This window comes from Cebus imitator, unplaced genomic scaffold (genome assembly GCF_001604975.1).
Source record: "Cebus imitator isolate Cc_AM_T3 unplaced genomic scaffold, Cebus_imitator-1.0 Scaffold246, whole genome shotgun sequence".
Lineage (NCBI taxonomy): Eukaryota > Metazoa > Chordata > Mammalia > Primates > Cebidae > Cebus > Cebus imitator.
In genome coordinates this window covers 2,768,751-2,784,046 of record NW_016107561.1, presented here as the reverse complement: position 1 = coordinate 2,784,046, position 15,296 = coordinate 2,768,751, and positions in this window count along the sequence as shown.

Genomic DNA, 15,296 nt, shown 5'->3' with positions numbered 1-15,296 from the left:
AGGCTGGAGTACAGTGGTGCGATCTTGGCTCACTGCAACCTCAGCCTCCCAGGTTCAAGTGGTTCTCATGCCTCAGCCTCCTAAGTAGAAGAGACCACAGGTGCATGCCACCACACCCAGCTAATTTTATGTACCTTTTGTAGAGATGGGATTTCACCATGTTAGCCAGGATGGCCTCAAACTCCTGACCTCGTGATCTGCCTGCCTCAGCCTCCCAAAGTGCTGGGATTACAGGCATGAGCCACCATCCCCAGCCAGAGGATTTCCTTTCAAGAGGCCTCACACACACGGCTGGTAAATTGGCACTGGCTTCTGCTAGGAGCTCAGCCAGAGCTGTGTGAAGCCCTCTACTGTCTCCAAGTGGGCTTCTTCATGCACTGCTCAGCCTTCCCTATGGCAGGATGGCTGGATTTGAAGAGCAAGCATCTTGAGAGAAACAGGCAGAAGTGTATCACATTCTTATAATCTGTCCTCAGTACCTCAGTAGTGACTTAGTACTATTTCCATCATAGTCATGAAACCATCCAGATTTAAGAGGCAGGAAAGTAGACACTCCCTTCTCTACCTGAGGAGTGTTGGGCACATTGTAAGAAGAGTATGAGTGGTGGTAAATATGGTTTCAGCCATGTTTGAGAAATACAGCCAGCCATAACAGTGGTCTACTGATCTATTAGGTAACATAATATCTTGGCATTCTTATAAACTAACAGCAGCAATCTCAATTCTGTGTATTAGGACCATCTTAGGACTTTTTACTAAATGCAGGTGATGAGTGAGTTTTCATTTCTTTTGAATATTATCTTTATTTTTCAATGTTGAAAACTTATTACTATAATAAAAAGTTTTAAAAGATTAACTTTTTTTGTAATGTATCTAGCTATTCTACAATCTATGAATATAAGATTTCTATGTAGAATTTAAAAAATCTATGACACACCTTCTTTCTTGGTTTGGTCATATTTCTAGTGGCATTGACCTCTAGAATGAAAGAAAAGAAAGAAAAAAATATTCTGCTCACAAATATGTCTAGGTTAAATGTAGTGGTTCCTCAGGGCACAGCTTAGACACCAAATACAGCCTTTAAAACTATGAAATGTGGTTCCCACTGCCTTATCCTTAGAACTCTGGGTTGCAAACAACTGATGAGCTGCTGCTGGCTTTTACTGCTAGTGAACTGAGACAGAGAGCAATTTCTATTCATCTGTCAAGAAGGACAATCACACAGTAAATTTCTGACTACATTTGATATTGATACAATTCATACAAATAAACTTGCAAATAAGGCAGTGCTCTCAAGATTTCAGAAAATGGCCAAGGAGGCTGTTTTGCCCCACATCCCCAAAAGGCTTTGGAGCTGCCACTGATCTCACACAAAGTCATCTCTTTGAATTAAACATCTCTTATTCTGAGAGATGCCAGGCCTGGTCCATTGAAACATTCAACCTGTCTTTGCAGCTGTAATTTATTTCTTCCCTTCCTTCCCATCAAATGGAAAAAATGTTGACTTTAAAAACACAGACCACTTCAGGTTTGAGGCAAAAAGAGAATGAAATATGGAAGTCAAGGATCAGTTTCAAATAGTATTTCATAATAATTTAGTTTACTTTTAAGTGGCAGCCGTTGTAACATATATATAGGATAAAGTATGCAGGAGTAAATAGTGAACTGAATGTCACCCTGGTGACCCAAAGGAGTTAATGCAACTTCTCAAGCAGATTAACTTATTCTTGGGGACAGTTTATAAAATGGTAGATTTGGGGCTCAATATAATTTTCATTGAGCACATATATATTCCAGTTTCTATCCTAAACACTTACATTAACCTGTGAAATTCTCTTAACACCTCTAGGAGGTAGTACCATTGTCCTGCTTTTACAGAACAAAGTGGTTAAGATACTTGTCCAAGGTCACACAGAGTTACACTCAGGTTTCAAACCCTGGCTGACCTCTTTTGACCTATTGTTCTTTATTGCTTCACAGATGAGTTTTTGAAAAAATTATAGTGAGAACAGGCATGATGGCTCACGCCTATAATCTCAACACTTCAAGAAGCTGAGGGAGGAGGATCACTTGAGCCTAGGAGTTCAAGACCAGCTTGGACAACATAATGGGACCTCATCTCTACAAAAAAAATTAGAAAAATTAGCCAGGCATAGTGGTGCATGCCTGTAGTCCCAGTTGGTACTTGGGAGATTTCGGTAGGAGAATTGCTTGAATCTGGTTGAGGCTGCAGTGAGCCATGACTGAGTCACTGTACTCCTGCCAGTGTGGCAGAGTGAGACCCTATCTCAAAGCAAAACAACAACAACACAACAAAACCCACAGTGGCTGGAAATTTTGCATTAGATGATTTGAAAATACCTAGATTGAGAGTTTATGAATAGTAATCTCCCTTCCCTCTTCCCTTCTCCCTTCCCCCTTTTCTTCTCCCTTCCCCCTTTTCTTCTCCCTTCCCTTTTCCCTTCTCCCTTCCCCTTTCCCTTCTCCCTTCCCCCTTCCCTTCTCCCTTTCCCCCTCCCCCTTCCTTTTCCCCTTTCCCCTTTCCTTTCTCCCCTCCCCTTCCTCCTTCGTTTCCTCCTTTCCCCTTTCCCCTTCCCTTTTCCCTCCCCCTTCCCTTTTCCCTTCCCCTTTCTCCCTTCACCCTTTTCCTTCCTCCCTCCCCCTTCCTTCCCCCACTTCCCCCTTCCCTTCTCCCTACCCCTTTCCCCTTCCCCTTTCTTCCTTCCCCCACTTCCCCCACTTCCCCCTTCTCTTCCCCTTCCCTTCCCCCTTCCCTTCCCTTCCCTTCCCTTCTCCCTTCCCTTCTCTTCCTTTCTTTTTCTGAGACAGAGTTTCACTCTACCGCCCAGGCTGTAGTGCAGTGGCGTGATCTCCATCTCGGCTCACTTCAAACTCCGCCCCTTGGGTTCCAGCGATTCTCCTGTCTCAGCTTCTTGAGTAGCTGGAATTACAGGCACCTGTCACCACTCCTGGCTAATTTTTGTATTTTTAGTAGAGATGGGATTTCACCATATTGGTCAGACTGGTCTCCAACTCCTGACCTCAGGTGATCCGCCCACCTCGGCCTCCCAAAGTGCTGGGATTACAGGAGTGAGCCCCCGCGCCTATTTTTCACTATATTTTATTAAATGATATAGGTGTGTCAAATGTTTAGCATGGTACCTGCCATATGATCACACTGAATGGATTTTAGTAATTATTATTTAATTTCTAGCAGAAGTCTTGGATTTGAAGAAGCAATTAAAGGAAAATATCTCACAAGACAGAAGCTAGGGAGTCAAGACCTGAAAAGCAGGGCTCCTAGCTTTTCCTTGATGTCGGAGGCCATAATGATACTGAAGAGAGTTTGGAAGTCTAATTGCTATTTTCATTCTAATTTTAGTTTTCAGTGATAATCCTTTCATGTATACTATCCACTTAAGGCAATTGATAATGGCTCTCTGAGGACTGTGTTAAATGTTCTGGGGTCACATCTAGGTTTGATGGAATGTCATGACCACCGCCTCCAGGAGATAGTATTTGCCATCCTTAGCCTATTCTATAAGGTTTGTAAAATATTTTTTCTTCTATTTTTAAATCATACCTTCACCCCTCTCTATATTTGCCAGGGTTTAGTGTTCCTCAGTGATGTGAGGAAACTGAGATTGTGACCCCCTCTTTTTACCTCTGCATTTTTCTTTCTAGAACATGCTATGATGGTTTTGCCCATTCCTTCTCAGTTTCAGCTTCTGTCTTGAAATCTAGCATGGAGCTGGATACATAATAGATGACCCATACATTTTTGCAGAATTAAACTTTAATGAATGAAAATTTCACTCCTAACCAAATGATACATGTTTAAAGATAAAAGCTCAGACTTCAAGAATGGAGCTGCTGGTACTTCCCTCATTCTTCTTGAATACCAGAGATTTCAGTCTCTGTAATAATGCATGTCACTCCAATAGGTAGAAAGGGTGAACAGGGTCATTTAACTGCTAGGGATGGTTCTCAGATCATTTTTGTTAGAATGGCCATTGGACTAGGCAGCTGTCTAAAAACCATAAGGGCTGTTACCAGGATGCCAAAAACAAGCCAAAAGCTGATCTGGCACCCGAGGGGAATAGGGAGAAAAAGGCTCAGTAGCTAGGCATTCTTGTTTCTTCCCAATGTACTTTTCTGACATTTGGGCTTTTTCTGTTTTGCCCATAGCTCACTTTAACCTTTTATATTCTTTGTGTGTGCCCAACACAAGTTTATTTTCTAGATCCCATTTATTGACCTCTCTGGTTTATCTGCACATTTCACACTCTTTTCTAGTTGCTTAATAAAGGTCATGTTATAGCTTTAGTATTAATGGTTTGCCCAGTAGGCCAGGTGTCAGCTTCTGTAATGTCCAATAGAATCCCTTCTCATAAGACAAAGTCCTTAGATGTTACTCAGGAGTATCTGAGTTTTTACAGATCCAAGTAATGACTTTTGATCTTCAAAATATATCATATGGTAATAATAATAACTTATTACATTCTGATCATTGTTTCCAGCATTTTCTTAATCTTCATACCAACCAGATGAGACAGGTACTTTTATTGTCCTATTTTTATAGATGAGAAACAGAGGCACAGAAGTCAAGAAGCTGGTCCAAGGTCACCTAGTGATTGCTGGAGTCAATATGCTATGCTATTTCCCATGTGTGCTATGTGTACCACTTATGGGTCAGGCCCTGTGGTAGCTAGTGGGCTTTTGCGGTGAGCAAGACAGCTTTTACCCTCTTGAGTTTTGTTCCAGAGTTCCCTCATAGCATGCTCCGCCCTCATTCCTACCATTCATGTCTTAATGGAGGCATTTAAATGAACCATTTGTCTACAAATTTCACATCCCCAAGTTAACTTTGTATAATATTGTTTAATTGCTCTACCTAGGTGCATTTCAGATCCAACGAAAGCCAGACTTTCATCCCCAGGAATCTTTGATCTCTTTGGATAGAGGAAAAAATAATAACAAAAAGTTCTCCTGTGAGGAAGGGAATTCACAATAGATTGAAGCTTTTTAAGCAATGAATTGACACCTGTGAATGAAAACCAGATGTTGTAATCTCCCGCTTAAAAAAAAAAAAGGATGTATAAAATGTATGCAAGGTATATAATTAACCTCAAGAGCATAGATAATAGTAAAATATAGTAAGGTCATTAGGAAGTGATGACTTTTGAGTATTTATTATTGTTTTTAATGTAATTTAAAAACATATAAGTATATATAATTTAATTATTAATAATGACTATTTAATAGCCAGGTCACAAAATTTCTGAAAACTTAACAGTTGGCTTTTGAGACCCAGTGGGAGTTATCTGACACCTGTTTATTTATATACACAAAGAAGTTCAATTAACTTTAGCCCTGAAGACTCACATCACTCAGCTCCACCTCTTCACCTGGGGTTTGGAGGCAGATACACTTGAGCTCTAACTCTCACTCTATATTTTATTAAAACTGTGACATTAGGCAGATTACTGTTTCTAGGACTCCTTTTTATTATCTGCAAATATAATAATAATATTAATTGTGAATAATTACCTTGTGCCAAGCACAGTTCTAATTCAGTGAATTTTCACAACAGGGAGATGCTGTAATTCCTCATTTTACAGCTATGCAAATAGAGGAGCAGAGAGGATAGACACCTTGCCCCGCTGATAAATTAAAGAGCTGATATATGAACAAAGGCATTTTGGTCCTAAAACATGTCATTCTAACCATCTCAATATACTGCCTACTTTATCAGTTATGAAGATGAAATTACATAGCATATTTAATATATGAATGGCTCAGTGAATTCTCTCTAATTCTTTTTTTCTTCTTTCTATTTAGAAAATAAGATTAGAGGCCGGGCGCGGTGGCTCAAGCCTGTAATCCCAGCACTTTGGGAGGCCGAGGCGGGTGGATCACGAGGTCAAGAGATCGAGACCATCCTGGTCAACATGGTGAAACCCTGTCTCTACTAAAAATACAAAACATTAACTGGGCATGGTGGTGCGTGCCTGTAATCCCAGCTACTCAGGAGGCTGAGGCAGGAGAATTGCCTGAACCCAGGAGGCGGAGGTTGCGGTGAGCCGAGATCGCGCCATTGCACTCCAGCCTGGGTAACATGAGTGAAACTCCATCTCAAAAAAAAAAAAAGAAAATAAGATTAGGCAGCAAATCACACTGCCACGTGTGTACCTATGCAACAATCTTGCATGTTCTTCACATGTACCCCAAAACCTGAAATGCAATAAAATAAATAAATGGGGAAAAAAAAAAGAAAATAAGATTAGGACCAGAAGATGGGAATGTGTCAGAAAAAGGGAACACTGCAATCTAGTGATGGTCTCAATCATGGTGGCACAGAAAAATCCCCTGGGGAGCTTTTCAAAACATAGATGTCTTGGCCACACCCCATGCTAATTACTATAAATCAGAACTCTAGGGGTTTGGGGCATGGGTATTAGTGTTTTTAAAAAAGCTTCCCAGGTGATTAAAAGGTGGTTTTCTAGTTTTAGAATTCTTGCTAATGGTACCCTCTTTACACAGTAAGAAATTCCACACAGAGGAGAGGTCCACATCAGGGGCCACCTTAATCCAAACAGAAAAATTGATTTGGATTTCCTTAACAAGTTACTGCAAAGCTTATAGGTTTGTTAGTAAAAGTTCCACTTTATGGAAGCAGATTTCTGCTGATGTAGAAATATGTAACCTCATTCTATAGTGAGCTGCAGTCATCATGTAGGATCTTACAAAGGGTTAATTTTGTCTATTGTTTAATGATTTGTGTGCTTCATCCCCATATTTAGTTGTATAATTTAACAATTATTGTAAAATTTACATATCATAAAATTAATAGTTTTAAAGTGGACAATTTAGTAGCTAAATATATACTCACAGTGTTATGCTACCACCACCTCTATTTCCAAAATATTTTCATCACCTCAAAAGGAAATTACGTTAACCATGAAACAGTTACTCCCTGTTTTCCCTGGTCCCTTCTCTTCTTCCCTTAGCTCTCAGAAACCACCAAACTGTTTTCTGTTTCTAAGGATTTGCCAATCAGGATATTTCACACAAATGGGAATTGTATAGTATATGACCTTCTGTATTTGGCTTCTTTCAGTTAGCATAACTTGAAAGTCTTTCAAAGTTCATTCACATTTTACCGTGTGTCAGTAATACATTCCTTTTTATGGCTGAACAATATTCTCTTGTATGTCCGTACCAAAATCTGCCCATCCATTCATCTGTTGCTGGACACTTTGGAAGCATTTTGTTGAAAACTTTTCTCATCTATATTCATGAACAATATTGGTCTGAAGTTTTCATATAGTGTTCTGTCTGGTAAGCCTAGCTTCATAGAATGAGTTAGGAATTCCTCTGCTGTTTCTTGAAAAAGGTTGTTAAGGATTGGTGTTAATTCATCTAAATGTTAAATTCCTTTTTTTTTTTTTTTTTTTATACAGAGTCTTGCTCTGTCGTCCAGTCTGAAGTGCAGTGGTACATATAGTGTTCTGTCTGGTAAGCCTAGCTTCATAGAATGAGTTAGGAATTCCTCTGCTGTTTCTTGAAAAAGGTTGTTAAGGATTGGTGTTAATTCATCTAAATGTTAAATTCCTTTTTTTTTTTTTTTTGAGATGGAGTCTAGCTCCATTGCTCAAGCTGGAATGCAGTGGTGTGATCTTGGCTCACTGCAACCTCCCCCTCCTAGTTTCAAGCAATTTCCTGCCTCAGCCTCCTGAGTAGCTGGGATTGCAGGCACCTGCCACCATGCCCAGCTAATTTTTGTCTTTTTAGTCAAGAAGGGTTTTCACCATCTTGGCCAGGCTGGTCTTGAACTCCTGACCTTGTAATCCACCTGCCTTGGCCTCCCAAAATGCTGGGATTATAGGCGTGAGCCACCTTGCCCGACCTGTTAAATTCTTTTAGATGTTTTCAAGCCATATGGTCCTGAGCTTTTCTTTGTTGGGTGGTTTTTGATTACTGACTTGATCTCTTTACTTGTGAGAGACCTACTGAAATTTTCTAGTTCTTTAGTCAGTTTTGGTAGTTTTTGTGTTTCTAGGAATTTGTTCATTTTATCTAGGTTATTCAATTTGTTGATATACAATTATTTATAGTATTCTCTTATAATCATTTTTATTTCTCTAAGATTGAGAAATAAAGCTTAGAGAAACAAAAGTGGGATAAATAAATGAAATAATGTTCATAAATAATAATATTTATATAATTTAATAATTATATAATAATTTTATGCAATAATGTTAATGTATAATAGTGTTTATAGTGTTTCATGTTATAAAACATAATATTCCCACTTTAATTTATGATTTTTGTCAATTTGTTAGCCATTTTGTTTCTTAGCCTAGCTAAAGGTCTGTTAATTTTGTTGGTATTTTCAAAGAACCAATTTCTTGTTTCATTAACTGTTCTTTTTCTAATCTCCATTTCGTTTATTTCTGCTTAGTTATTATTTATTATTAGTTATTCATTTATTATTACTTAGTTTGCTGTTGTTTTTCTAGTTCCTTAAAGTGTAAAGTTAGGTTATTGATTTCAGATCTTTTTTTATTGATAATATAGATTTTATAACTATTAATTTCCCTCTGAGCACTGCTTTTGCTGTATCCCATGAATTTTAGCATGTTGTATTTTCATTTTATTTTAGGATATTTTCTAATTTCCCTTGTGATTTCTTTGACCTAACCGTTGGTTAATGTTGTGTTGTTTAATTTTTATATGTGAATATCCCAGCTTTTCTTCTGTTATTGATCCCTAGCTTCATTAATTGTGGTTGAGGAAAATGCTTTGTATAACTCTAGTTTTTTAAACTTTATCATGACTTGTTTAGTGGCTTAATATATTGTGTATCCTGTAGATGTTCCATGTGCATTTGAAAAGAATAAGTATTCTGTTATTGATGGTGGAGTGTCCTATGTCTGTTGGATGTAGTTTGTTTATAGTATTGTCCAAGGCCTGTATTTCCTGCTAATCTTATGTCTAAATATTCTATTTATTGTTAAAACTTGATGCATTGGGCCAGGCCTGGTGGCTCTCTCCTGTAATCCCAGCACTTTGGGAGGCCGAGGTAGGTGAATCATGAGGTCAGCAGTTTGAGACTAGCCTGGCCAACATGGTGAAACCCTGTCTCTACTAAAAATACAAAAAATTAGCTGGGCATAGTGACAGGCACCTATGATCCCAGCTACTGAGGAGGCTGAGGCAGAAGAATTGCTTGAATCTGAGAGGCTGAGGATACAGTGAGCCAAGATTGCGCCACTACACTCCAGGCTGGGTGACAGAGTGAGACTATGTCTAAAAAAAAAAAAAAAAGTGCATTGATATCTCTCACAATTATTGTGTAATTGCTTTTTCTCTGCCATTCTGTAAATTTTTGCTTTATATATTTGGTTCTCTATTATTAGGTGCATATATGTTTATAATTTTCATATCTTCTTGATATAGTTACACTTATATCCATATATAGTGTCTTTTTTGTTGCTTGTAACAAATTTTGACTTAAAGTTTATTTTATCTGATTTTAGTATAGCCACCTCAGGTTTCTTTTAGATATGACTTACATAGAATATTGTTTCTCATTTTTCCACTTTCAGCCTATTTGTGTCTTTGGATCTAAAGTGAGTCTCTTGTCACAGCATATAGTATATCAAGTTTTAAAAATATATGTTTTACTAACCTCTGGCTTTTTGTTGGAGAGTCAGTTAATTTACACTCTAAATAACTTCTGATAAGAATCTAGGACTTACTTGTGCCATTTTGCTATTTATTTTCTGTATGTCTTATAGCCTCTTGTTCCTCATTTGCTTCACTACTGCCATATTTTGTGTTTAACTTTTTGATGTGTGCTTTTTTGATCCCTTTTCCGTTTTTTTGTGTATATTTTAAAGACTTTCTTTGTGGTTTCTATGGGGATAACAATTAAAATCCTAAATTTATAACAACCTAGTTTGGATTAATGCCAACTTAAATTCAAAAGGATATCAACATTCTGTTTCTATATAGCCCTCTCCTCATATTATTGTTTTTACAGATTACATTTTTATACATTGTGTGTCTGATAACATAGATTATAATTAATGTTTTATGAATCTATCTTTTAAATACTGTAGGAAATAAAAAGAAGAGATAAAAACAAAAATACACTAATACTGGCTTTTATATTATCATATAGTTACCTTTACTAGAGAGCTGCATTTTTTCACATGGTTCCAGGTTGCTCCTTGGTATCCTTTTGGTTCAGCCTAAAACACTGCCTTTAGCTTTTCTCATAGGTTAATATTACTTATGAATAACTCCTTTGATGTTGGCTTTTCTGGAACTGTCTTAATGTTTCCTCATTTTTGAAGGACAATTTGCTAGACATAAAATTGGTGGTTGACAGTCCTTTGTAGTATGTTAAAAATGTTAACTTCTTTATGATCTCTATGATTCTGATAATAAATCAGCTGTTAATCTTATTGAAGATCCCTTGTATGTTGGAGGAATTGCTTCTCCTTGGCTGCTTTTCAGCTTCCCTCTTTCCCCTCAGTTTCCAGCCATTTGATTATAATGTGTCATGGTGTAGATCTCTTTACGTTTTTCTTCTTGGAGTTTGTTGAACTTCTTGAATGTGTAGATTTTTGTATTTTGCAAATTTGGGAAGTGCTCAGCTATTATCTTTACGCATTCTCTCTGCTATTTCTTTTTCTCTCCTCCATCTGGGGTTCTCATGACATATATGTTGATGTGCTTTATTGTTTTCCACAAATCTCTTTGGCTTTGTTCATTTATATTTAATTTCTTTTATTCTTTCTTCTGCCTGCTTAAATCTGCAATGAAATTCTTTGGTAAGTTTTTCATGTTAGTTATTATACTTTTTATTTCCAGAATTTCTGTTTTGTTCATTTCTATAATTTCTCTCTCTTTATTGATATTCTCTACTTGTTTATACATCACATTGCTGATTTCCTTTAGCTCTTTGATTTTTTTAAGAACAGCTGATTTAAAGTCTTTATTCAGTAAGTCCAAGGTCTGTGCTCCCTCAGGTACAGGTTTTGTTAATTTCTTCTTTTGATGAGCCACAGTTTGTTGTGTCTTGCATTTTAAAAACCGGGCATTTAAACTATGATAATGTATTAAATCTAGAAATCAGATTTTTCCTTCTCCTCTGGGTTTACTTTTGTCCCTTTTTGTAGCATGTAACTATTTGTTTAATGACTTTTTGAACTAATTTCTTAATGTAGTATTCTTTTTCATGTGTGATCTCTGAGGTCTCTGTACCTTTAGCCTTTGTTCAGCTAGTGTCTCGATAGAGAATAACTTGAATACACAAGACAAAAAAGAAGAAACAAAAGAAAAACTAAAAAATTTAAAAATCAGGGAAACCAAAACAAAAAACCTCTCCCAATGTTTACAGATTGGATCTTTGTAGACAAACTTATTCAACATTTTGCTAGGCTATTTTTAAGCTCTGGCTTAGCCTTCACCTCCTGTTTGCATTTGGAGATCATCTGGAGCTGAAATAATAAGTTTTTATTAGTGAGCATATGCATGAATTTTTAAATTCTTCAATATCTGTGAATGCTATGCGTGTCCTATGTCCCAAGGAAACTCTCTCTTCAGCTTTTCTGCCCAAGCTTTGGGTGCTCTATTATATGTCCCAACTATAATCTTTTGTCCCAGGTAGCTGTGGGTTATTTGATACCTTACAGTATTTTCAAGGAATCTCTGCTGCATTTCTGCTCTGAATGAGTCGCCAGTTAGAGAAACAAAGTAAGGTTCTTTGCATTATTCCCCTAGGGAGTTCCCATACAGGTTATAGCAAATGTAGTTTTTTGCAAATAAGATTATCTTTGCTTTCTTTAGAACCAAGGACCAGGGTTGTCTACTAGGGAAGCCACCTGCAGTTTTGAAGACTGCTGCCAAGCCAAGGAGAGAGTTGGAACAGGGGCAAATACGAACACCACATACTTTTCTTACTGTTTTTAAGTCTCCTTTATCTTTTATTTTTAATTTTTTTGGTTTTAGCATTCTCTTGTTTGCTCTCAATCTATTTTCAAGAGTTCTGTTAAGGTTGATTCTGACACTTTTGTTTGATTTTTGGATATTTCTGTGGGAACCCAGGCTCTTGGAGCTGCCTACTCTGTCATCTTCACTGATGTCACTTGCAGTTTACTTTTGGGGCTTTAGCTATCCACATGTTTAATATGTGCTGTCTGTTGAATACTATTTCCTTTATACTTCTTTTCTCTTATTAAATTATTTGCATATATTTATTTTAGAGTATAGATACTCTAGGTCTTCTCTTTACTTTATGAAGTCCACTACCCCCATAAAAAAAGATGTATTCAAAGTGTATTTGATAAATATGTAATGTTAAAATATACTTCATTTTTTTCTTTCACACAGTTGCAGATTTAACAAATCAAAAAGATCATTTCAGAAATAATCTTTGTGCAAGTTTTAAAAATTCTGGATGCTAAAAATAAAATTGAATTATTGGCAAAGGCAAGAATTTTGAATAGAATAAAATAAAAATTTTTATGAAGTTAAAACAAATTGTTTTGTTGAATATTCTTTATAAGAAATAATTACCATAGGGTCTTCAAGACTTTGTTATTAGAGATAAATGGAAATTCATTTATCTCAGCCATTTTGAAAATATGATTTTAAACTTTAATATTAATTAGACTGCTGCTCAATAGTTTACAAACAGAGGAGGTAAGGAATAATTTTGGAGAAAGTATTAATTTATGAATTATAATTGAATTCTCATGTTATATAGTCTTTTTTAATAATTAGAAAGCAGTTAATGGAAGAAAAAAGCATGTTCTCATTAATGAATATGAAAAAGCACCGAAGTGAAATAAAAGAAAAAGGTAGCTTTCGATGAAACTTCAGTCTGAATCGTCCAAGTAGTTAGACTGAAAGAACTTTAAAGGCAAAATTTTGTTGGGGTTTGGGAATACCAAAATTTAGGATAAAAAATATTTCTTTTATCCTAACTTCTTTTGTTTTGTTTTGTTTTAAGAGAAGAAAAAATTTACATAGACTCTTTGTGTCCCAGTGAGAGTAAGTAGAGCACAAAAGGCCATCTAAAGGATGAAATTCCCATAAGGAGTTTTCTGAACCACTTATATCAACTGGTCAGAACTTAGTTTTAATTAAATTTGCTGGGCTGGGGTGGTGGCAGGACAATAGCCTGTTTTAAGGACAGAGGGCCAGCTTTAACCAACTTTGAATTTCCTGGCCCCAATCCATTGGTGTCACTACTTTAGTGTTATTTAAATGCAGGATTTTCAATTTAATTCCCTTTTAAGGGAGATAAAAACCACAGTTTCTTTTTCAGAAAACTGCCAATGAGTCTCCCTGTGCTTTATTAAGTAAACAATTGCATTTTCAGTAGAGAAATGCAGTCTAAATAAATGGTAGCACATTAAAACATTATAGTGTAAATGTGCAGATGAAAATCCTAAAAATGAAATAGGTTATTCATAGCAGTGAATTCATTTATATATATTTTAAACTCAGTGTGAATTTGTTTATACAACAGACTTAGGATATTAACTATAAAAATTTGATTCATTTTTAAAAGACAATAACAAAAGTCCATTTTCCCTTTTATGCTTTGTATTAATTATAATTTTTGCTCTTATACTTTGTGATTTTGAGCAATTTATACTTCTTTATATTGAATATGTAAAAAATTTAGGCCCATTTAATTTTTTGTAAGTTTCAGAAATAACTTTTGCCAGGTACGGTGGCTCATGCCTGTGATCCCAGCTCTTTGGGAGGCTGAGATGGGAGGATCATTTGAAGCTAGGAATTTGAGACCAGCTTAGGCAGCATAGCAAGACTCCCATCTATACAAGATATTTTAAAAAATTAGCATGATGTGGTGGTATGTGCATGTAGTTTCAGCTAGTCAGGAGGCTGAGACAGAGGATCCCTTGAATCCAGGGGTTCAAAGCTGCAGTAAGTCATGATCATGCTATTGCACTTCAGCCTGGGTGACAAAGTGATACTCCATCTCTAACAACAACAAAAAAAGGAAGAAATAATAACTTTGATCATATTTTGTTTGTATCTATTTCAATATCTGCCTTTTCATTCTTAGTAATATTTTAAAATATAGATTATTTTCTAATAGTGACCTCAATTTACATATAGTAAATTGAGCACTTACTACATTAAAATTATTAGAAATCAAGTGAAGGAATTATGTAACTAAATAAAGTAACTTTTATAATCTTATGATATTTCTGTGTTTATTATATATTTTAAAGAGGCCATTGTCAGATTGCCTTCCATGAAAGCCTTCTGTGCATAGGTTCTCTCTTCCATGATTGCCCTTTTTTTCTTCATCTAGTTAAAACATTCCCATTCTTCAGATTTTAGCTCAGGGATCAATTACTTGAGTGCCTTTTCTAACCTCCCTTACTACATTAGCTCCCCCCTGCCCCCCCACCCGCCGCCGCCACCCGACCCCTCTGTATATTCTCATAACATTATCCCTCTTCTCTCTGGCATTCGTAATAGTTTCCAGTTTGACTTTTTTGTAATTATTTGATTAATGTCCGTTTCCTTGACCACAGGGAAAAACTCCATGAGGGTAGGGAACTTGCCTGATTTGCTTATCATCAGAATTCTTGAGCCCTGCATAGGCCTGGTCCAGAGCAGATTCCAGTGAGTGCTTGCATGTTGTATGAACACTGTCCTCTGAAGTACCACAACGTGCTGTCCTATTTTGTGCTGATAAATGAACTTGAAATAATTTTACTAGAAAATAAAATGTATGTATTATATGTATGCAAAATAAATCTTAATTAGGAACATTAATGCAGATATCCTAAATAAAATATTAGCAAATTATATCCAGCAATGAGCATATCAAAATAATAATATAGAGAATAATACTAAGAATGTTTCAAGACCAGTAAATGAAATAGTGACTGGAACATGAGACTAAAATATAGTTTGGAGATTTGACAGAAAATGTCCATATAAAAACCATTTGTGCCTTGTATCTTTTTAGTCGTATATTTTTGGTTAAATATGCCAAAAGCTGGTATGTTTACTCAGGTTTTTTGGTTAAAACTGATCATATATATTAGAGAAGGGATATGTATTAAATTGTTTCTTTGCTTTTCTGGATCAATTCCTCCCGACATCACCCTGAGCTCTCAACCTTCCATCTCCCCTGTTCCTTTATTTCTTAGTTATGGTAGATTTCCAGCCTTCTGATAACACATTCCTATTTTTTCTGGAGAGTTCCATTAGGCATTTCTCCATGTGGGTGT